Source organism: Dromaius novaehollandiae, chromosome 15, assembly GCF_036370855.1.
Source record: "Dromaius novaehollandiae isolate bDroNov1 chromosome 15, bDroNov1.hap1, whole genome shotgun sequence".
Classification (NCBI taxonomy): Eukaryota; Metazoa; Chordata; class Aves; order Casuariiformes; family Dromaiidae; genus Dromaius; species Dromaius novaehollandiae.
The window spans coordinates 23,704,601-23,725,217 of NC_088112.1; the positions used below are offsets into that span (position 1 = coordinate 23,704,601).

General features: G+C 60.4%; 3 long non-coding RNA genes across 3 annotated transcripts; all 3 read left to right on the plus strand.

The window, feature by feature from the left end:
- The first annotated feature begins 285 nt into the window (after positions 1–285).
- LOC135330055 (uncharacterized) lies at positions 286–1,580 on the plus strand. Its single transcript, XR_010391816.1, has 2 exons — positions 286–444; positions 579–1,580. It is a non-coding gene; the product is annotated as an uncharacterized LOC135330055 (long non-coding RNA).
- Positions 1,581–9,387: 7,807 nt separating this feature from the next.
- Positions 9,388–10,683, plus strand: LOC135330056 (uncharacterized). The gene is made up of 2 exons (XR_010391817.1): positions 9,388–9,546; positions 9,681–10,683. It is a non-coding gene; the product is annotated as an uncharacterized LOC135330056 (long non-coding RNA).
- An 8,100-nt stretch (positions 10,684–18,783) lies between these two features.
- On the plus strand, positions 18,784–20,080 carry LOC135330057 (uncharacterized). The gene is made up of 2 exons (XR_010391818.1): positions 18,784–18,942; positions 19,077–20,080. It is a non-coding gene; the product is annotated as an uncharacterized LOC135330057 (long non-coding RNA).
- The last annotated feature ends 537 nt before the right edge of the window (positions 20,081–20,617 follow it).

The window sequence follows — 20,617 nt, forward strand, 5'->3', positions numbered from 1 at the left end:
AAAAATAAGGTTTCGTGGAAGATGGCGTTAGGAAGGTATTAGGCGACGTGCCCGCCTGCCTAATAACCTAGCCCTAATTGCTGCGTGTAACGTTTCCAGACCGTTTACCCTGCAACGTATGGTGCAAAGTGCCGTATTAAGACCTTTCCCTTAAGGAAAAGAAGAAGAAAAAAAGAAAAAAAAGGGGGAAAAAGAAAACAGGGTAAAGAGAAAAAGATCGTGCATAAACCTAAGCGTTTCACTGGAAGTAAAACGCGAGTTTATCGCTTCCTTACAGAGATGGAACCAAGGACAGCAAATGCTGACGAGGAGAAGAGACGGACGAGCGTTTGCTTGCGGTTAATACCGAAGGGACGGGATGAAACAAGGAAGCCAGAATGCAGCGGCCCCTCGATATCACCAGGAACTGCTGCAGGAGGAGGCGTTCTGGCACGGGTAACTAAGGTAAGTATGGCTAATGACCGTTAGCAGTTATTTCGGCCTCCCCGAGGCAGCGCTGAGGACTAAGTAACCTGAGGGGCTCTGGCCTGGGTTAGGGCAGAAGTGCAGGCAGGCGGGATCAGGCATTTTCCTCTCAGCTCTCCGAGCTGAATCCTAGCCCTGAAGGAAAAAGCACTGGGGGAAGGCTACTCGGACACCTGCCACGTCGAGGGCAGGGGCAGGAGCTGACCCTTCCCCGACGGATGGACGGACGGACAGACGCTGGTGCGGCGGTGACTCTTTGGATATCGTAGGTAAGGGGAGGCACGCTGGTGCCGAGCTCCAGGGCGGTTTGCCTGAACACGATGCCCGGGGCAGGAGGTTACGCATTGTGTCCGGGGCTGGGAGCTGGTCCCCGAGTCCCATGTACTTGGGAGTGCCTGCGCTTGCCAGGGAGCCCGGTGCTGTTCCCAGAGCTGCGGGGAATTTCCCTTGCGTTGCCTGGACCCTCGGGGCTCTTGGGGGTGTTTCCCCTCATCGCAAGGGCAGCCAGAGCCCCTCCAGGGCTGCGTGAGGTCCCCGAACCGCTCCCGGATTTGCTTTTGGCACTCCGCAGTGTCGCTCGTGTGCCTGGGGCAGCCTGCAGGCGCCATCCTGTCAGCCGCGTTGAGCCCTGCGGCGTGCCTGGTGACCCCTCTGGTGTGCGCCAAGGCCCTTCCTCTGTATTTTGGTCTGCCCCAGAGCCCTGCACTTGCCCTCTGATGCCCTCAGGACCCCTCAGTTCACATTCTGGGTTGCCCCCGAGCCTTCTGCGTGCCTTTCGGTGCGCCCCGTGGCCCCGTGTGTGTTTTGCGGCACGCCGCAGAGGTCTGTTTAGCTTTTTCTCCTGTCCTGGAGTTTTCTGGGTGCTTCTGGGTGTGCCCCAGGGCCCTCCTTTTGGTGCCCCCAGAGTCACTCTGTTTGCTCTATCGTTGTTCTTTTTTTTTTTTTTTTTTTTTTTTTTTTTCCTTGACTTGTGTTGCACCCAGAGCTCTCGATTTGTTCTCTTGTGCTCCGCATACTCCCCTTTCCGCACTCTACACCCCAGGCAGGGCTCTCCCTTCAGCTCTCAGCAAGCTGCTGTCAGGAGAGTGGGGGTGCCTCTGCTGCCCTGGCAGCCCCAGCTGTCCCTGAAGGGGCTGATGGCCAGGCCCCCTGCCCAGTTCCTGCAGGCCCACAGCTGCGGGCCCTGGGGCTGAGATGAATGCCAGGGGGAGCTGGGTGGCAGGACAGGCCCCAGGTGGGGCTGATGGCAAGGGCAGGCCCACATTTGGGGGCTGGGGCCGCAGTTGGGGGGAGCTGGCGCTGGGGCAGGAGCTGGGCAGCGGAGCTGCCACGGAGCACGGCCCTTCGGGACCAGCCCGGCGGCCGCCCCGCGGAGGAGGTGAGCAGGGCCGGGGGAGGCGCGCTGCAGGCTGCGGGTCCCGCATGTGCCGGGGGTCCCGGCGGCTGGGAGTGTCCCGGGGCCACGGAGGCGGGGGGAGGAAGGGGGTGCGCCGGGGCTGTGGTGCGGTTTACTGCGCGGTCGGAGGAGCGCGGGGGGGGGGTCTCCTGTGTCAGCTCGGGAGCGTGTCGGGGAGCGGGGGGAGGAGGGTCGTGGAGGGGCGGGGGCAGTGTCGGAGCTGAGGCGGGGCCGGTCGCGGGGGTGTCGGGGGAGCCCCGGGCCGGTGGTGGGGCTGGCGGGGCCGCGCTCGGGGCTCTGCGGCCGTTTCCGGGGCGACAGGGGGGAAGGGGAAGGGGGGCGGGACGGAAAGGAACGGAATGTGCCGAGGGTCAAAGGTGCCCCAGCGCTGCGGGTGGGGGGCGGGAGTTGGGGTGCGGGACTGCGGGGAGCCGTAGCTTTCGGCGCGGCATGCCGGGAGCAGTAGTCTTCCGGCACTGGGCTTCCGGTGGGGCATGGTTGTTCTGAGCGCGGCATGCTGGGAGCGGTAGTCTTCCGTCACTGGGCTTCCGGGCGGCCATGTTGCTTGGCATGGCATGCCGGGAGCAGTAGTCTTCCGGCACTGGGCTTCCGGGCCGCCCTTTTCGCGTGCACGGTATGCTGGGAGGTGTAGTCTTCTCAGGCGGGGCTACTGGGTGACCATGCTGCGCCTCTCGAGGTGGCCCCGCGGGGGGGGCGGCGGCGGCAGGTCCCTGCCAGCGGGGTTCCCAGCAGGCGGCCGCGTGGCAGGCCAGGAGCTGTAGTGCCCGCTGGGTCTGTTCCTTACTGGACATGTGTCACTCACGCCTGAGTCCCCACAGGTCACGGGGGACAGTGGAATGCCCCTGTTTTTCCCCGGTACAGGGCAGGAAGTGTTTTCCATCTCCAATGGTGTTGCCAGACAACCTTGGAAGCTCAGAAAGAGTGTTCCTGCTGTTTAAACTAGGCAGATGAGGAGAACCCCCCCCCCATTTCCTGGGAGGAAATAATTCTTTAATCAAGGCCATGCTAGAAGTGCTAAAGCCTTAAAGAAATAGTAAATCAAAATGTTTTGTTTTCTATGTAGACGTTGCCAATTTAGCAAAGGAATTCGAGGTATCCCCGAACTGAACTGTCCTCATTATAATACAAGAAAATCACGCCCATAGGTCAGAAAGACCTGTGCCCGGGTGAAGACCCCTCCCCTGAGCATGCGTAGTTTTAAAATGGTGTGTAAGCAATATTAGAATTGTATGTAAATCACTAACCAACCGGTGTAAGAGGGAAAGTTGCAAACCTTGCAACTTGTATAAATGCTACTTGGAAAGCCGGGGCGGGGGGGGAAGTTGCGCTTGATTTGTGGGGAAAACACCGAGCAGCCAGGCTTGCACAACTCTGAAATAAATAAGCAAATGTCTCTCCTGAGCGTGTCATTATTGGCTTAGTGCACAGCGGGCAACGAATCCGCTTTTCGGACAGCAGCGTGACCAGGCAGGGTTGTCCCCGGGGGCTGGGGCTGTCCCTCTTGGAAATGGGGAGGGCGGGAAGAGTAGGAGGGGTGCTGCGGGCTCCTGGGGGTCGTAGCTTTGCTCAGGATTGGGGCCGGTTAGGCAGCTGCTGGGAGGAGTGGCGGTGCTGGGAGGGCACGGTGCGGAGCTGTCCTGCTGTGCAGCGCAAGGGAAAGTCGACCAGCACCGTTGCTGTCCGAGGACCCTGGAACAGCCCGAGAGACCCTGGAACAGCCACCCCACGGACACCGTGTCACTGCCTCGCAAGGCCACTGCATGCAGGTACGTTTGACTACATCCGGCAGAAGAAATGTAAGCCGAAGGATCAGGGCAAATAGCTGCTTGTCTAGGTTTGTTACCTAGCGACGCACTGGCAAAGCTTTTTATGAACACCTGTACTCGATCGAGTGCGTATTCATTCTGTGAATACTGCCAGACCGCGTACGTCACTGATGCTTTAAAGCAAGTCCGTGGCGCTGGGGTAGCACGTGTAGTGGAGGCTAAATGCAATAATACCTCGTTTTGATGTTGTTCTCTTATACGAAAGCACTTGGAGCAGATTAAGACATTTCTCGTCCTATTTTGTTTATTGAGTGGGCCCTGATACTGGGGAGAAGCTGCCGTGAAGCAGACCTAGTAGTCAGCTTCCTTAGAGAAGGCGTCTTGTCCTGTATTTGAGGGCTTCCGGTACGTTTTGACAGACAGTAGTGAGTGACGGGTTTCCTTTGGACCCCCCGGGGAGCAGAAAGTTCTGCCGGGAAGGCAAAATGTTTCTTGCGGCTGGGTTGGAAGAAGCTGGCTGCTGATGCAAGGCAGTGACAATTCTGGGGAGTCGCGGGAAGTTTTGAAAAGACGGTCGTTCCCTTTTCTAGAAGGCTATGCACTTCGGTTCCTAATAGCTGTAGTAATGAAGCCAGGTAAGCGTTCGGGAGGAGCCCAAGCCACTTTTGTCTAGCGAGTATTTTGCAAGGGGGGCAGGAAAGCGCTGCGCCCTGCTCCTTGCTGCCCTCGCGTGTCTGAAAGGCGGCACTGCACGCGGGAGGGGGGGCGCGCTCACGGCTGCCCTCGCGTGTCGACAAGGCAGCACTGCAGCCGCCGGCGGCCACCGCTGCGTACGAAGACCGTTGCGGGCAGCCGGCGCACACGTGCGCGCTGCCGGTCGCCGTGTTGGCCGCTACTCTGCGCTCTCTCGGGGACGGGTAAGCGCAGGGGCCGCGCTCGTGCCCCCTGCCCGGTGCTCACGGACCGGGAGCGCTTTTCCCGAGAGGGCTTTTCCTTCTCGGTGCTTCCTGGGGGCGCGGGGACGGGCAGTGCCGTCTCGGAGCTGCTCCGCGGCGCTCTCTCCCCGGGGCAGCCCCAGCGCCTGCTCGCTGATCCCCGCCGCTCTCTCGGGCGCGGGCAGAGCAGCCTCGGGGCGCTCGCTGCTCGGCCTGAGCGCCGGGGTGGCGCGGCGGGCTGCGGTTGGCGCGCGGGAGCCGGCCGGCTGCAGCGCGGCGCTGCGACCACGCGAGGGTGGGGCCATTGCGGGTCTGGGCTGCCTCGCGCTGCGCTCCCCCCGCCCCTGGCGCTGCGCTCCCCCCGCCCCTGGCGCTGCGCTCCCCCCGCCCCTGGCGCTGCGCTCCCCCCGCCCCTGGCGCTGCGCTCCCCCCGCCCCTGGCGCTGCGCTCCCCCCGCCCCTGGCGCTGCGCTCCCCCCGCCCCTGGCGCTGCGCTCCCCCCGCCCCTGGCGCTGCGCTCCCCCCGCCCCTGGCGCTGCGCTCCCCCCGCCCCTGGCGCTGCGCTCCCCCCGCCCCTGGCGCTGCGCTCCCCCCGCCCCTGGCGCTGCGCTCCCCCCGCCCCTGGCGCTGCGCTCCCCCCGCCCCTGGCGCTCCGCTCCCCCCGCCCCTCGCGCTCCGCTCCCCCCGCCCCTCGCGCTCCGCTCCCCCCGCCCCTCGCGCTCCGCTCCCCCCGCCCCTCCCGCGCGGTCCTGGGCCGCGCACGCGCGGTGCGGCGGCGCGAGCCCTGGGCGGCCGGCGCACGCGCGGTGCGGCGGCGCGAGCCCTGGGCGGCCGGCGCACGCGCGGTGCGGCGGCGGGCAAGATGGCGGCGAGCAGGGCGGGTGTTTTGGCTGGACGGCGGCGGGCGAGGGCAGAGGCGGCCTGGAGTCGAGCATGTGGGGGCCGCGGTGAGGCGAGGCGAGGTGAGGCGAGCGTGTGCCTTCGGGTGGCCGCGGGTGTCGGGCTGTGTCCTGCCAGCCGGGGCCGTCGCTGCGTGGAGGCGGCGGGGCGGGGGGGGGGGTAGTCGGGCCGGGGGCCGCGCCGCGCCGCGCCGGGTCTGCGCGGCGCCGGGTCTGCCGGAGCGCGGCTCTGACTCTCCCTTTTGCGTGTGTCGCCTGTAGGGCCCCGGTTCCTCCCCAGCGCGGGCCGGGGCGTGCGCTCGCCCCTGCGGACGCAGCCTGGAGGAGTGTGTGTGGGGTGTCTGCGCGGGGGTCTGGATGTCTCTAGCAGCGGCACGGCAGCCTGATGCCTCCTCTCGTCTGGGACGCGGGGTCCTTGGGGAGTTCCCTGCTGCCTCCTCTGGCGTTCTCTGCGAGCTCATAGATCCCTCCACCTCCTCTCCCTCCCACCCCCCCGCTCCCCTGTCTGGTGGGGTGGGAGACCGGTGGCTGCTCCCGCCGAGCTGAGAGCCACGTAGGGCACCCCTATGTGCTCACTACGCATCTGGGATGGCACCCCTGCCCTGAGGGCCCCGCAGAGTCCCACCCTTCCTGCAACCAGCCCCCCCAGAGCCATTAAACCACCCACAAATCCTGCCCCAACACCCCCACAGGCCCCAAAACGCCTCTGAGCCCTGCCGCAATGTTGTCACTGACTCCAGACCTTCCCCTGCACTCTGTGCAAGGCCCCAAACATTCCTCAAACTGCTGCCAGACCCAGTCCCCGCAGCAGTGAGGCGTTCTAACAAAGATGGGGTGCGATCTGCGTCTCCGCCTCGACTCAGTCCCGCTTTAGAGAAACAGGAACTTAGAGCACTTCCTGGTGAAGAGTGTTGACGGGTGAATGTGCGGATGACAAAGAGACTTTTCTCTCTTTTCTTCTGAGCCGCCTCTCAGAAGCCTCTGTGTGTGCGCGATGTGGCTGATCTGGTATAATCGTGCTGTGCGCAGTGCTTAAGGAGAACATTGCCCTAAAATGGAGGGCTAAGGAATAGCCTAAAAAACCTAAAAGGCTCGGGAAGAGCCAAAGAGAACACCGATGGGCTCTGGGAAGCCCCAGTGATGCTAGCGAAAACAGCGTGGCTTTTAGGCACCTCCTCAGAGCAGCAGCAATGTCTCGCTCCAGCCTATGGGACAATGGGGACTCTTAATTACCGCCTTGAATTACCACAAGTGTTGCAAAAGCAGAAGGGACTAGGGAGCATGCAGAGCAGGTTATGGACTATATGTCAAGTTTAAACAAGCAACAAGCCCCTCTGCAAACAGAAACAGGTTTAGCCCTAAGTAATAGACGAAGGTAGCTGTGAGTAACGTGAAGCGAAGCGGTGACGTCAGTCACCCCGAAAGCCTCGGAGAAGCGGTCTGAAAATCTGGTACCCTCGCGGCCTCGGCAGTCTTTTTGGTTTGTTTGGCAGGGTAGCCCACCGAAGGGGGACATCTCGAAGAGAAGCAGCAAGACCTGGGGATCCGGTGGTTCATTTTGGTCGTCGCCTGTGAGGCCAGCATGCAAGAGTAAGAGGAAGCTAGGAGCAGTCTCAAAAAGGTAATAGGTTTGAAAGGGAGACAGGCAAATCGAGGGCTGTCGTTCCTCCACGTAGTTAAAGACCGAGAGAGTTGTCGGTTAAGCGCATGCATACGAGGGTTTGCGAACAGTAACAATAACACTGAAGCGGAATAAAAATAAGGTTTCGTGGAAGATGGCGTTAGGAAGGTATTAGGCGACGTGCCCGCCTGCCTAATAACCTAGCCCTAATTGCTGCGTGTAACGTTTCCAGACCGTTTACCCTGCAACGTATGGTGCAAAGTGCCGTATTAAGACCTTTCCCTTAAGGAAAAGAAGAAGAAAAAAAGAAAAAAAAGGGGGAAAAAGAAAACAGGGTAAAGAGAAAAAGATCGTGCATAAACCTAAGCGTTTCACTGGAAGTAAAACGCGAGTTTATCGCTTCCTTACAGAGATGGAACCAAGGACAGCAAATGCTGACGAGGAGAAGAGACGGACGAGCGTTTGCTTGCGGTTAATACCGAAGGGACGGGATGAAACAAGGAAGCCAGAATGCAGCGGCCCCTCGATATCACCAGGAACTGCTGCAGGAGGAGGCGTTCTGGCACGGGTAACTAGGGTAAGTATGGCTAATGACCGTTAGCAGTTATTTCGGCCTCCCCGAGGCAGCGCTGAGGACTGAGTAACCCGTTCCTACCCTGTGGCTGCTGTTGCCTGTATCTGCCTTAGCTTTGCTTTGGCTGTTTCTCTTTTGTTTTGTTATCGTACACGCAGCTACGGAAAGGAATAGATGTCATACTTACTTTTTTAGATTAATTGCCACGGCTGAAGTTGAAGAGACCAAGAAACGTAAGCCCCGAAGGGGCACATCTTGAAGAGAGGGGGCTAGACCTAGCGATCCAGTTGTTCGTTTTGGTCGTCGCCTGTGAGGCCAGCATGCAAGAGTAAGAGGAAGCTAGGAGCAGTCTCAAAAAGGTAATAGGTTTGAAAGGGAGACAGGCAAATCGAGGGCTGTCGTTCCTCCACGTAGTTAAAGACCGAGAGAGTTGTCGGTTAAGCGCATGCATACGAGGGTTTGCGAACAGTAACAATAACACTGAAGCGGAATAAAAATAAGGTTTCGTGGAAGATGGCGTTAGGAAGGTATTAGGCGACGTGCCCGCCTGCCTAATAACCTAGCCCTAATTGCTGTGTGTAACGTTTCCAGACCGTTTACCCTGCAACGTATGGTGCAAAGTGCCGTATTAAGACCTTTCCCTTAAGGAAAAGAAGAAGAAAAAAAGAAAAAAAAGGGGGAAAAAGAAAACAGGGTAAAGAGAAAAAGATCGTGCATAAACCTAAGCGTTTCACTGGAAGTAAAACGCGAGTTTATCGCTTCCTTACAGAGATGGAACCAAGGACAGCAAATGCTGACGAGGAGAAGAGACGGACGAGCGTTTGCTTGCGGTTAATACCGAAGGGACGGGATGAAACAAGGAAGCCAGAATGCAGCGGCCCCTCGATATCACCAGGAACTGCTGCAGGAGGAGGCGTTCTGGCACGGGTAACTAGGGTAAGTATGGCTAATGACCGTTAGCAGTTATTTCGGCCTCCCCGAGGCAGCGCTGAGGACTGAGTAACCCGTTCCTACCCTGTGGCTGCTGTTGCCTGTATCTGCCTTAGCTTTGCTTTGGCTGTTTCCTCTTTTGTTTTGTTATCGTACACGCAGCTACGGAAAGGAATAGATGTCATACTTACTTTTTTAGATTAATTGCCACGGCTGAAGTTGAAGAGACCAAGAAACGTAAGCCCCGAAGGGGCACATCTTGAAGAGAGGGGGCTAGACCTAGCGATCCAGTTGTTCGTTTTGGTCGTCGCCTGTGAGGCCAGCATGCAAGAGTAAGAGGAAGCTAGGAGCAGTCTCAAAAAGGTAATAGGTTTGAAAGGGAGACAGGCAAATCGAGGGCTGTCGTTCCTCCACGTAGTTAAAGACCGAGAGAGTTGTCGGTTAAGCGCATGCATACGAGGGTTTGCGAACAGTAACAATAACACTGAAGCGGAATAAAAATAAGGTTTCGTGGAAGATGGCGTTAGGAAGGTATTAGGCGACGTGCCCGCCTGCCTAATAACCTAGCCCTAATTGCTGCGTGTAACGTTTCCAGACCGTTTACCCTGCAACGTATGGTGCAAAGTGCCGTATTAAGACCTTTCCCTTAAGGAAAAGAAGAAGAAAAAAAGAAAAAAAAGGGGGAAAAAGAAAACAGGGTAAAGAGAAAAAGATCGTGCATAAACCTAAGCGTTTCACTGGAAGTAAAACGCGAGTTTATCGCTTCCTTACAGAGATGGAACCAAGGACAGCAAATGCTGACGAGGAGAAGAGACGGACGAGCGTTTGCTTGCGGTTAATACCGAAGGGACGGGATGAAACAAGGAAGCCAGAATGCAGCGGCCCCTCGATATCACCAGGAACTGCTGCAGGAGGAGGCGTTCTGGCACGGGTAACTAAGGTAAGTATGGCTAATGACCGTTAGCAGTTATTTCGGCCTCCCCGAGGCAGCGCTGAGGACTAAGTAACCTGAGGGGCTCTGGCCTGGGTTAGGGCAGAAGTGCAGGCAGGCGGGATCAGGCATTTTCCTCTCAGCTCTCCGAGCTGAATCCTAGCCCTGAAGGAAAAAGCACTGGGGGAAGGCTACTCGGACACCTGCCACGTCGAGGGCAGGGGCAGGAGCTGACCCTTCCCCGACGGATGGACGGACGGACAGACGCTGGTGCGGCGGTGACTCTTTGGATATCGTAGGTAAGGGGAGGCACGCTGGTGCCGAGCTCCAGGGCGGTTTGCCTGAACACGATGCCCGGGGCAGGAGGTTACGCATTGTGTCCGGGGCTGGGAGCTGGTCCCCGAGTCCCATGTACTTGGGAGTGCCTGCGCTTGCCAGGGAGCCCGGTGCTGTTCCCAGAGCTGCGGGGAATTTCCCTTGCGTTGCCTGGACCCTCGGGGCTCTTGGGGGTGTTTCCCCTCATCGCAAGGGCAGCCAGAGCCCCTCCAGGGCTGCGTGAGGTCCCCGAACCGCTCCCGGATTTGCTTTTGGCACTCCGCAGTGTCGCTCGTGTGCCTGGGGCAGCCTGCAGGCGCCATCCTGTCAGCCGCGTTGAGCCCTGCGGCGTGCCTGGTGACCCCTCTGGTGTGCGCCAAGGCCCTTCCTCTGTATTTTGGTCTGCCCCAGAGCCCTGCACTTGCCCTCTGATGCCCTCAGGACCCCTCAGTTCACATTCTGGGTTGCCCCCGAGCCTTCTGCGTGCCTTTCGGTGCGCCCCGTGGCCCCGTGTGTGTTTTGCGGCACGCCGCAGAGGTCTGTTTAGCTTTTTCTCCTGTCCTGGAGTTTTCTGGGTGCTTCTGGGTGTGCCCCAGGGCCCTCCTTTTGGTGCCCCCAGAGTCACTCTGTTTGCTCTATCGTTGTTCTTTTTTTTTTTTTTTTTTTTTTTTTTTTTTCCTTGACTTGTGTTGCACCCAGAGCTCTCGATTTGTTCTCTTGTGCTCCGCATACTCCCCTTTCCGCACTCTACACCCCAGGCAGGGCTCTCCCTTCAGCTCTCAGCAAGCTGCTGTCAGGAGAGTGGGGGTGCCTCTGCTGCCCTGGCAGCCCCAGCTGTCCCTGAAGGGGCTGATGGCCAGGCCCCCTGCCCAGTTCCTGCAGGCCCACAGCTGCGGGCCCTGGGGCTGAGATGAATGCCAGGGGGAGCTGGGTGGCAGGACAGGCCCCAGGTGGGGCTGATGGCAAGGGCAGGCCCACATTTGGGGGCTGGGGCCGCAGTTGGGGGGAGCTGGCGCTGGGGCAGGAGCTGGGCAGCGGAGCTGCCACGGAGCACGGCCCTTCGGGACCAGCCCGGCGGCCGCCCCGCGGAGGAGGTGAGCAGGGCCGGGGGAGGCGCGCTGCAGGCTGCGGGTCCCGCATGTGCCGGGGGTCCCGGCGGCTGGGAGTGTCCCGGGGCCACGGAGGCGGGGGGAGGAAGGGGGTGCGCCGGGGCTGTGGTGCGGTTTACTGCGCGGTCGGAGGAGCGCGGGGGGGGGTCTCCTGTGTCAGCTCGGGAGCGTGTCGGGGAGCGGGGGGAGGAGGGTCGTGGAGGGGCGGGGGCAGTGTCGGAGCTGAGGCGGGGCCGGTCGCGGGGGTGTCGGGGGAGCCCCGGGCCGGTGGTGGGGCTGGCGGGGCCGCGCTCGGGGCTCTGCGGCCGTTTCCGGGGCGACAGGGGGGAAGGGGAAGGGGGGCGGGACGGAAAGGAACGGAATGTGCCGAGGGTCAAAGGTGCCCCAGCGCTGCGGGTGGGGGGCGGGAGTTGGGGTGCGGGACTGCGGGGAGCCGTAGCTTTCGGCGCGGCATGCCGGGAGCAGTAGTCTTCCGGCACTGGGCTTCCGGTGGGGCATGGTTGTTCTGAGCGCGGCATGCTGGGAGCGGTAGTCTTCCGTCACTGGGCTTCCGGGCGGCCATGTTGCTTGGCATGGCATGCCGGGAGCAGTAGTCTTCCGGCACTGGGCTTCCGGGCCGCCCTTTTCGCGTGCACGGTATGCTGGGAGGTGTAGTCTTCTCAGGCGGGGCTACTGGGTGACCATGCTGCGCCTCTCGAGGTGGCCCCGCGGGGGGGGCGGCGGCGGCAGGTCCCTGCCAGCGGGGTTCCCAGCAGGCGGCCGCGTGGCAGGCCAGGAGCTGTAGTGCCCGCTGGGTCTGTTCCTTACTGGACATGTGTCACTCACGCCTGAGTCCCCACAGGTCACGGGGGACAGTGGAATGCCCCTGTTTTTCCCCGGTACAGGGCAGGAAGTGTTTTCCATCTCCAATGGTGTTGCCAGACAACCTTGGAAGCTCAGAAAGAGTGTTCCTGCTGTTTAAACTAGGCAGATGAGGAGAACCCCCCCCCCATTTCCTGGGAGGAAATAATTCTTTAATCAAGGCCATGCTAGAAGTGCTAAAGCCTTAAAGAAATAGTAAATCAAAATGTTTTGTTTTCTATGTAGACGTTGCCAATTTAGCAAAGGAATTCGAGGTATCCCCGAACTGAACTGTCCTCATTATAATACAAGAAAATCACGCCCATAGGTCAGAAAGACCTGTGCCCGGGTGAAGACCCCTCCCCTGAGCATGCGTAGTTTTAAAATGGTGTGTAAGCAATATTAGAATTGTATGTAAATCACTAACCAACCGGTGTAAGAGGGAAAGTTGCAAACCTTGCAACTTGTATAAATGCTACTTGGAAAGCCGGGGCGGGGGGGGAAGTTGCGCTTGATTTGTGGGGAAAACACCGAGCAGCCAGGCTTGCACAACTCTGAAATAAATAAGCAAATGTCTCTCCTGAGCGTGTCATTATTGGCTTAGTGCACAGCGGGCAACGAATCCGCTTTTCGGACAGCAGCGTGACCAGGCAGGGTTGTCCCCGGGGGCTGGGGCTGTCCCTCTTGGAAATGGGGAGGGCGGGAAGAGTAGGAGGGGTGCTGCGGGCTCCTGGGGGTCGTAGCTTTGCTCAGGATTGGGGCCGGTTAGGCAGCTGCTGGGAGGAGTGGCGGTGCTGGGAGGGCACGGTGCGGAGCTGTCCTGCTGTGCAGCGCAAGGGAAAGTCGACCAGCACCGTTGCTGTCCGAGGACCCTGGAACAGCCCGAGAGACCCTGGAACAGCCACCCCACGGACACCGTGTCACTGCCTCGCAAGGCCACTGCATGCAGGTACGTTTGACTACATCCGGCAGAAGAAATGTAAGCCGAAGGATCAGGGCAAATAGCTGCTTGTCTAGGTTTGTTACCTAGCGACGCACTGGCAAAGCTTTTTATGAACACCTGTACTCGATCGAGTGCGTATTCATTCTGTGAATACTGCCAGACCGCGTACGTCACTGATGCTTTAAAGCAAGTCCGTGGCGCTGGGGTAGCACGTGTAGTGGAGGCTAAATGCAATAATACCTCGTTTTGATGTTGTTCTCTTATACGAAAGCACTTGGAGCAGATTAAGACATTTCTCGTCCTATTTTGTTTATTGAGTGGGCCCTGATACTGGGGAGAAGCTGCCGTGAAGCAGACCTAGTAGTCAGCTTCCTTAGAGAAGGCGTCTTGTCCTGTATTTGAGGGCTTCCGGTACGTTTTGACAGACAGTAGTGAGTGACGGGTTTCCTTTGGACCCCCCGGGGAGCAGAAAGTTCTGCCGGGAAGGCAAAATGTTTCTTGCGGCTGGGTTGGAAGAAGCTGGCTGCTGATGCAAGGCAGTGACAATTCTGGGGAGTCGCGGGAAGTTTTGAAAAGACGGTCGTTCCCTTTTCTAGAAGGCTATGCACTTCGGTTCCTAATAGCTGTAGTAATGAAGCCAGGTAAGCGTTCGGGAGGAGCCCAAGCCACTTTTGTCTAGCGAGTATTTTGCAAGGGGGGCAGGAAAGCGCTGCGCCCTGCTCCTTGCTGCCCTCGCGTGTCTGAAAGGCGGCACTGCACGCGGGAGGGGGGGCGCGCTCACGGCTGCCCTCGCGTGTCGACAAGGCAGCACTGCAGCCGCCGGCGGCCACCGCTGCGTACGAAGACCGTTGCGGGCAGCCGGCGCACACGTGCGCGCTGCCGGTCGCCGTGTTGGCCGCTACTCTGCGCTCTCTCGGGGACGGGTAAGCGCAGGGGCCGCGCTCGTGCCCCCTGCCCGGTGCTCACGGACCGGGAGCGCTTTTCCCGAGAGGGCTTTTCCTTCTCGGTGCTTCCTGGGGGCGCGGGGACGGGCAGTGCCGTCTCGGAGCTGCTCCGCGGCGCTCTCTCCCCGGGGCAGCCCCAGCGCCTGCTCGCTGATCCCCGCCGCTCTCTCGGGCGCGGGCAGAGCAGCCTCGGGGCGCTCGCTGCTCGGCCTGAGCGCCGGGGTGGCGCGGCGGGCTGCGGTTGGCGCGCGGGAGCCGGCCGGCTGCAGCGCGGCGCTGCGACCACGCGAGGGTGGGGCCATTGCGGGTCTGGGCTGCCTCGCGCTGCGCTCCCCCGCCCCTCGCGCTGCGCTCCCCCCGCCCCTCGCGCTGCGCTCCCCCCGCCCCTCGCGCTGCGCTCCCCCCGCCCCTCGCGCTGCGCTCCCCCCGCCCCTCGCGCTGCGCTCCCCCCGCCCCTCGCGCTGCGCTCCCCCCGCCCCTCGCGCTGCGCTCCCCCCGCCCCTCGCGCTGCGCTCCCCCCGCCCCTCGCGCTGCGCTCCCCCCGCCCCTCGCGCTGCGCTCCCCCCGCCCCTCGCGCTGCGCTCCCCCCGCCCCTCGCGCTGCGCTCCCCCCGCCCCTCGCGCTGCGCTCCCCCCGCCCCTCGCGCTGCGCTCCCCCCGCCCCTCGCGCTGCGCTCCCCCCGCCCCTCGCGCTCCGCTCCCCCCGCCCCTCGCGCTCCGCTCCCCCCGCCCCTCGCGCTCCGCTCCCCCCGCCCCTCGCGCTCCGCTCCCCCCGCCCCTCGCGCTCCGCTCCCCCCGCCCCTCGCGCTCCGCTCCCCCCGCCCCTCGCGCTCCGCTCCCCCCGCCCCTCGCGCTCCCCCCGCCCCTCGCGCTCCCCCCGCCCCTCGCGCTCCCCCCGCCCCTCGCGCTCCGCTCCCCCCGCCCCTCGCGCTCCGCTCCCCCCGCCCCTCCCGCGCGGTCCTGGGCCGCGCACGCGCGGTGCGGCGGCGCGAGCCCTGGGCGGCCGGCGCACGCGCGGTGCGGCGGCGCGAGCCCTGGGCGGCCGGCGCACGCGCGGTGCGGCGGCGCGAGCCCTGGGCGGCCGGCGCACGCGCGGTGCGGCGGCGCGAGCCCTGGGCGGCCGGCGCACGCGCGGTGCGGCGGCGGGCAAGATGGCGGCGAGCAGGGCGGGTGTTTTGGCTGGACGGCGGCGGGCGAGGGCAGAGGCGGCCTGGAGTCGAGCATGTGGGGGCCGCGGTGAGGCGAGGCGAGGTGAGGCGAGCGTGTGCCTTCGGGTGGCCGCGGGTGTCGGGCTGTGTCCTGCCAGCCGGGGCCGTCGCTGCGTGGAGGCGGCGGGGCGGGGGGGGGGGTAGTCGGGCCGGGGGCCGCGCCGCGCCGCGCCGGGTCTGCGCGGCGCCGGGTCTGCCGGAGCGCGGCTCTGACTCTCCCTTTTGCGTGTGTCGCCTGTAGGGCCCCGGTTCCTCCCCAGCGCGGGCCGGGGCGTGCGCTCGCCCCTGCGGACGCAGCCTGGAGGAGTGTGTGTGGGGTGTCTGCGCGGGGGTCTGGATGTCTCTAGCAGCGGCACGGCAGCCTGATGCCTCCTCTCGTCTGGGACGCGGGGTCCTTGGGGAGTTCCCTGCTGCCTCCTCTGGCGTTCTCTGCGAGCTCATAGATCCCTCCACCTCCTCTCCCCGCCCCCCCCGCCCCGCTCCCCTGTCTGGTGGGGTGGGAGACCGGTGGCTGCTCCCGCCGAGCTGAGAGCCACGTAGGGCACCCCTATGTGCTCACTACGCATCTGGGATGGCACCCCTGCCCTGAGGGCCCCGCAGAGTCCCACCCTTCCTGCAACCAGCCCCCCCAGAGCCATTAAACCACCCACAAATCCTGCCCCAACACCCCCACAGGCCCCAAAACGCCTCTGAGCCCTGCCGCAATGTTGTCACTGACTCCAGACCTTCCCCTGCACTCTGTGCAAGGCCCCAAACATTCCTCAAACTGCTGCCAGACCCAGTCCCCGCAGCAGTGAGGCGTTCTAACAAAGATGGGGTGCGATCTGCGTCTCCGCCTCGACTCAGTCCCGCTTTAGAGAAACAGGAACTTAGAGCACTTCCTGGTGAAGAGTGTTGACGGGTGAATGTGCGGATGACAAAGAGACTTTTCTCTCTTTTCTTCTGAGCCGCCTCTCAGAAGCCTCTGTGTGTGCGCGATGTGGCTGATCTGGTATAATCGTGCTGTGCGCAGTGCTTAAGGAGAACATTGCCCTAAAATGGAGGGCTAAGGAATAGCCTAAAAAACCTAAAAGGCTCGGGAAGAGCCAAAGAGAACACCGATGGGCTCTGGGAAGCCCCAGTGATGCTAGCGAAAACAGCGTGGCTTTTAGGCACCTCCTCAGAGCAGCAGCAATGTCTCGCTCCAGCCTATGGGACAATGGGGACTCTTAATTACCGCCTTGAATTACCACAAGTGTTGCAAAAGCAGAAGGGACTAGGGAGCATGCAGAGCAGGTTATGGACTATATGTCAAGTTTAAACAAGCAACAAGCCCCTCTGCAAACAGAAACAGGTTTAGCCCTAAGTAATAGACGAAGGTAGCTGTGAGTAACGTGAAGCGAAGCGGTGACGTCAGTCACCCCGAAAGCCTCGGAGAAGCGGTCTGAAAATCTGGTACCCTCGCGGCCTCGGCAGTCTTTTTGGTTTGTTTGGCAGGGTAGCCCACCGAAGGGGGACATCTCGAAGAGAAGCAGCAAGACCTGGGGATCCGGTGGTTCATTTTGGTCGTCGCCTGTGAGGCCAGCATGCAAGAGTAAGAGGAAGCTAGGAGCAGTCTCAGAAAGGTAATAGGTTTGAAAGGGAGACAGGCAAATCGAGGGCTGTCGTTCCTCCACGTAGTTAAAGACCGAGAGAGTTGTCGGTTAAGCGCATGCATACGAGGGTTTGCGAACAGTAACAATAACACTGAAGCGGAATAAAAATAAGGTTTCGTGGAAGATGGCGTTAGGAAGGTATTAGGCGACGTGCCCGCCTGCCTAATAACCTAGCCCTAATTGCTGCGTGTAACGTTTCCAGACCGTTTACCCTGCAACGTATGGTGCAAAGTGCCGTATTAAGACCTTTCCCTTAAGGAAAAGAAGAAGAAAAAAAGAAAAAAAAGGGGGAAAAAGAAAACAGGGTAAAGAGAAAAAGATCGTGCATAAACCTAAGCGTTTCACTGGAAGTAAAACGCGAGTTTATCGCTTCCTTACAGAGATGGAACCAAGGACAGCAAATGCTGACGAGGAGAAGAGACGGACGAGCGTTTGCTTGCGGTTAATACCGAAGGGACGGGATGAAACAAGGAAGCCAGAATGCAGCGGCCCCTCGATATCACCAGGAACTGCTACAGGAGGAGGCGTTCTGGCACGGGTAACTAGGGTAAGTATGGCTAATGACCGTTAGCAGTTATTTCGGCCTCCCCGAGGCAGCGCTGAGGACTGAGTAACCCGTTCCTACCCTGTGGCTGCTGTTGCCTGTATCTGCCTTAGCTTTGCTTTGGCTGTTTCTCTTTTGTTTTGTTATCGTACACGCAGCTACGGAAAGGAATAGATGTCATACTTACTTTTTTAGATTAATTGCCACGGCTGAAGTTGAAGAGACCAAGAAACGTAAGCCCCGAAGGGGCACATCTTGAAGAGAGGGGGCTAGACCTAGCGATCCAGTTGTTCGTTTTGGTCGTCGCCTGTGAGGCCAGCATGCAAGAGTAAGAGGAAGCTAGGAGCAGTCTCAAAAAGGTAATAGGTTTGAAAGGGAGACAGGCAAATCGAGGGCTGTCGTTCCTCCACGTAGTTAAAGACCGAGAGAGTTGTCGGTTAAGCGCATGCATACGAGGGTTTGCGAACAGTAACAATAACACTGAAGCGGAATAAAAATAAGGTTTCGTGGAAGATGGCGTTAGGAAGGTATTAGGCGACGTGCCCGCCTGCCTAATAACCTAGCCCTAATTGCTGTGTGTAACGTTTCCAGACCGTTTACCCTGCAACGTATGGTGCAAAGTGCCGTATTAAGACCTTTCCCTTAAGGAAAAGAAGAAGAAAAAAAGAAAAAAAAGGGGGAAAAAGAAAACAGGGTAAAGAGAAAAAGATCGTGCATAAACCTAAGCGTTTCACTGGAAGTAAAACGCGAGTTTATCGCTTCCTTACAGAGATGGAACCAAGGACAGCAAATGCTGACGAGGAGAAGAGACGGACGAGCGTTTGCTTGCGGTTAATACCGAAGGGACGGGATGAAACAAGGAAGCCAGAATGCAGCGGCCCCTCGATATCACCAGGAACTGCTGCAGGAGGAGGCGTTCTGGCACGGGTAACTAGGGTAAGTATGGCTAATGACCGTTAGCAGTTATTTCGGCCTCCCCGAGGCAGCGCTGAGGACTGAGTAACCCGTTCCTACCCTGTGGCTGCTGTTGCCTGTATCTGCCTTAGCTTTGCTTTGGCTGTTTCTCTTTTGTTTTGTTATCGTACACGCAGCTACGGAAAGGAATAGATGTCATACTTACTTTTTTAGATTAATTGCCACGGCTGAAGTTGAAGAGACCAAGAAACGTAAGCCCCGAAGGGGCACATCTTGAAGAGAGGGGGCTAGACCTAGCGATCCAGTTGTTCGTTTTGGTCGTCGCCTGTGAGGCCAGCATGCAAGAGTAAGAGGAAGCTAGGAGCAGTCTCAAAAAGGTAATAGGTTTGAAAGGGAGACAGGCAAATCGAGGGCTGTCGTTCCTCCACGTAGTTAAAGACCGAGAGAGTTGTCGGTTAAGCGCATGCATACGAGGGTTTGCGAACAGTAACAATAACACTGAAGCGGAATAAAAATAAGGTTTCGTGGAAGATGGCGTTAGGAAGGTATTAGGCGACGTGCCCGCCTGCCTAATAACCTAGCCCTAATTGCTGCGTGTAACGTTTCCAGACCGTTTACCCTGCAACGTATGGTGCAAAGTGCCGTATTAAGACCTTTCCCTTAAGGAAAAGAAGAAGAAAAAAAGAAAAAAAAGGGGGAAAAAGAAAACAGGGTAAAGAGAAAAAGATCGTGCATAAACCTAAGCGTTTCACTGGAAGTAAAACGCGAGTTTATCGCTTCCTTACAGAGATGGAACCAAGGACAGCAAATGCTGACGAGGAGAAGAGACGGACGAGCGTTTGCTTGCGGTTAATACCGAAGGGACGGGATGAAACAAGGAAGCCAGAATGCAGCGGCCCCTCGATATCACCAGGAACTGCTGCAGGAGGAGGCGTTCTGGCACGGGTAACTAAGGTAAGTATGGCTAATGACCGTTAGCAGTTATTTCGGCCTCCCCGAGGCAGCGCTGAGGACTAAGTAACCTGAGGGGCTCTGGCCTGGGTTAGGGCAGAAGTGCAGGCAGGCGGGATCAGGCATTTTCCTCTCAGCTCTCCGAGCTGAATCCTAGCCCTGAAGGAAAAAGCACTGGGGGAAGGCTACTCGGACACCTGCCACGTCGAGGGCAGGGGCAGGAGCTGACCCTTCCCCGACGGATGGACGGACGGACAGACGCTGGTGCGGCGGTGACTCTTTGGATATCGTAGGTAAGGGGAGGCACGCTGGTGCCGAGCTCCAGGGCGGTTTGCCTGAACACGATGCCCGGGGCAGGAGGTTACGCATTGTGTCCGGGGCTGGGAGCTGGTCCCCGAGTCCCATGTACTTGGGAGTGCCTGCGCTTGCCAGGGAGCCCGGTGCTGTTCCCAGAGCTGCGGGGAATTTCCCTTGCGTTGCCTGGACCCTCGGGGCTCTTGGGGGTGTTTCCCCTCATCGCAAGGGCAGCCAGAGCCCCTCCAGGGCTGCGTGAGGTCCCCGAACCGCTCCCGGATTTGCTTTTGGCACTCCGCAGTGTCGCTCGTGTGCCTGGGGCAGCCTGCAGGCGCCATCCTGTCAGCCGCGTTGAGCCCTGCGGCGTGCCTGGTGACCCCTCTGGTGTGCGCCAAGGCCCTTCCTCTGTATTTTGGTCTGCCCCAGAGCCCTGCACTTGCCCTCTGATGCCCTCAGGACCCCTCAGTTCACATTCTGGGTTGCCCCCGAGCCTTCTGCGTGCCTTTCGGTGCGCCCCGTGGCCCCGTGTGTGTTTTGCGGCACGCCGCAGAGGTCTGTTTAGCTTTTTCTCCTGTCCTGGAGTTTTCTGGGTGCTTCTGGGTGTGCCCCAGGGCCCTCCTTTTGGTGCCCCCAGAGTCACTCTGTTTGCTCTATCGTCGTTCTTTTTTTTTTTTTTTTTTTTTTTTTTTTTTTCCTTGACTTGTGTTGCACCCAGAGCTCTCGATTTGTTCTCTTGTGCTCCGCATACTCCCCTTTCCGCACTCTACACCCCAGGCAGGGCTCTCCCTTCAGCTCTCAGCAAGCTGCTGTCAGGAGAGTGGGGGTGCCTCTGCTGCCCTGGCAGCCCCAGCTGTCCCTGAAGGGGCTGATGGCCAGGCCCCCTGCCCAGTTCCTGCAGGCCCACAGCTGCGGGCCCTGGGGCTGAGATGAATGCCAGGGGGAGCTGGGTGGCAGGACAGGCCCCAGGTGGGGCTGATGGCAAGGGCAGGCCCACATTTGGGGGCTGGGGCCGCAGTTGGGGGGAGCTGGCGCTGGGGCAGGAGCTGGGCAGCGGAGCTGCCACGGAGCACGGCCCTTCGGGACCAGCCCGGCGGCCGCCCCGCGGAGGAGGTGAGCAGGGCCGGGGGAGGCGCGCTGCAGGCTGCGGGTCCCGCATGTGCCGGGGGTCCCGGCGGCTGGGAGTGTCCCGGGGCCACGGAGGCGGGGGGAGGAAGGGGGTGCGCCGGGGCTGTGGTGCGGTTTACTGCGCGGTCGGAGGAGCGCGGGGGGGGGTCTCCTGTGTCAGCTCGGGAGCGTGTCGGGGAGCGGGGGGAGGAGGGTCGTGGAGGGGCGGGGGCAGTGTCGGAGCTGAGGCGGGGCCGGTCGCGGGGGTGTCGGGGGAGCC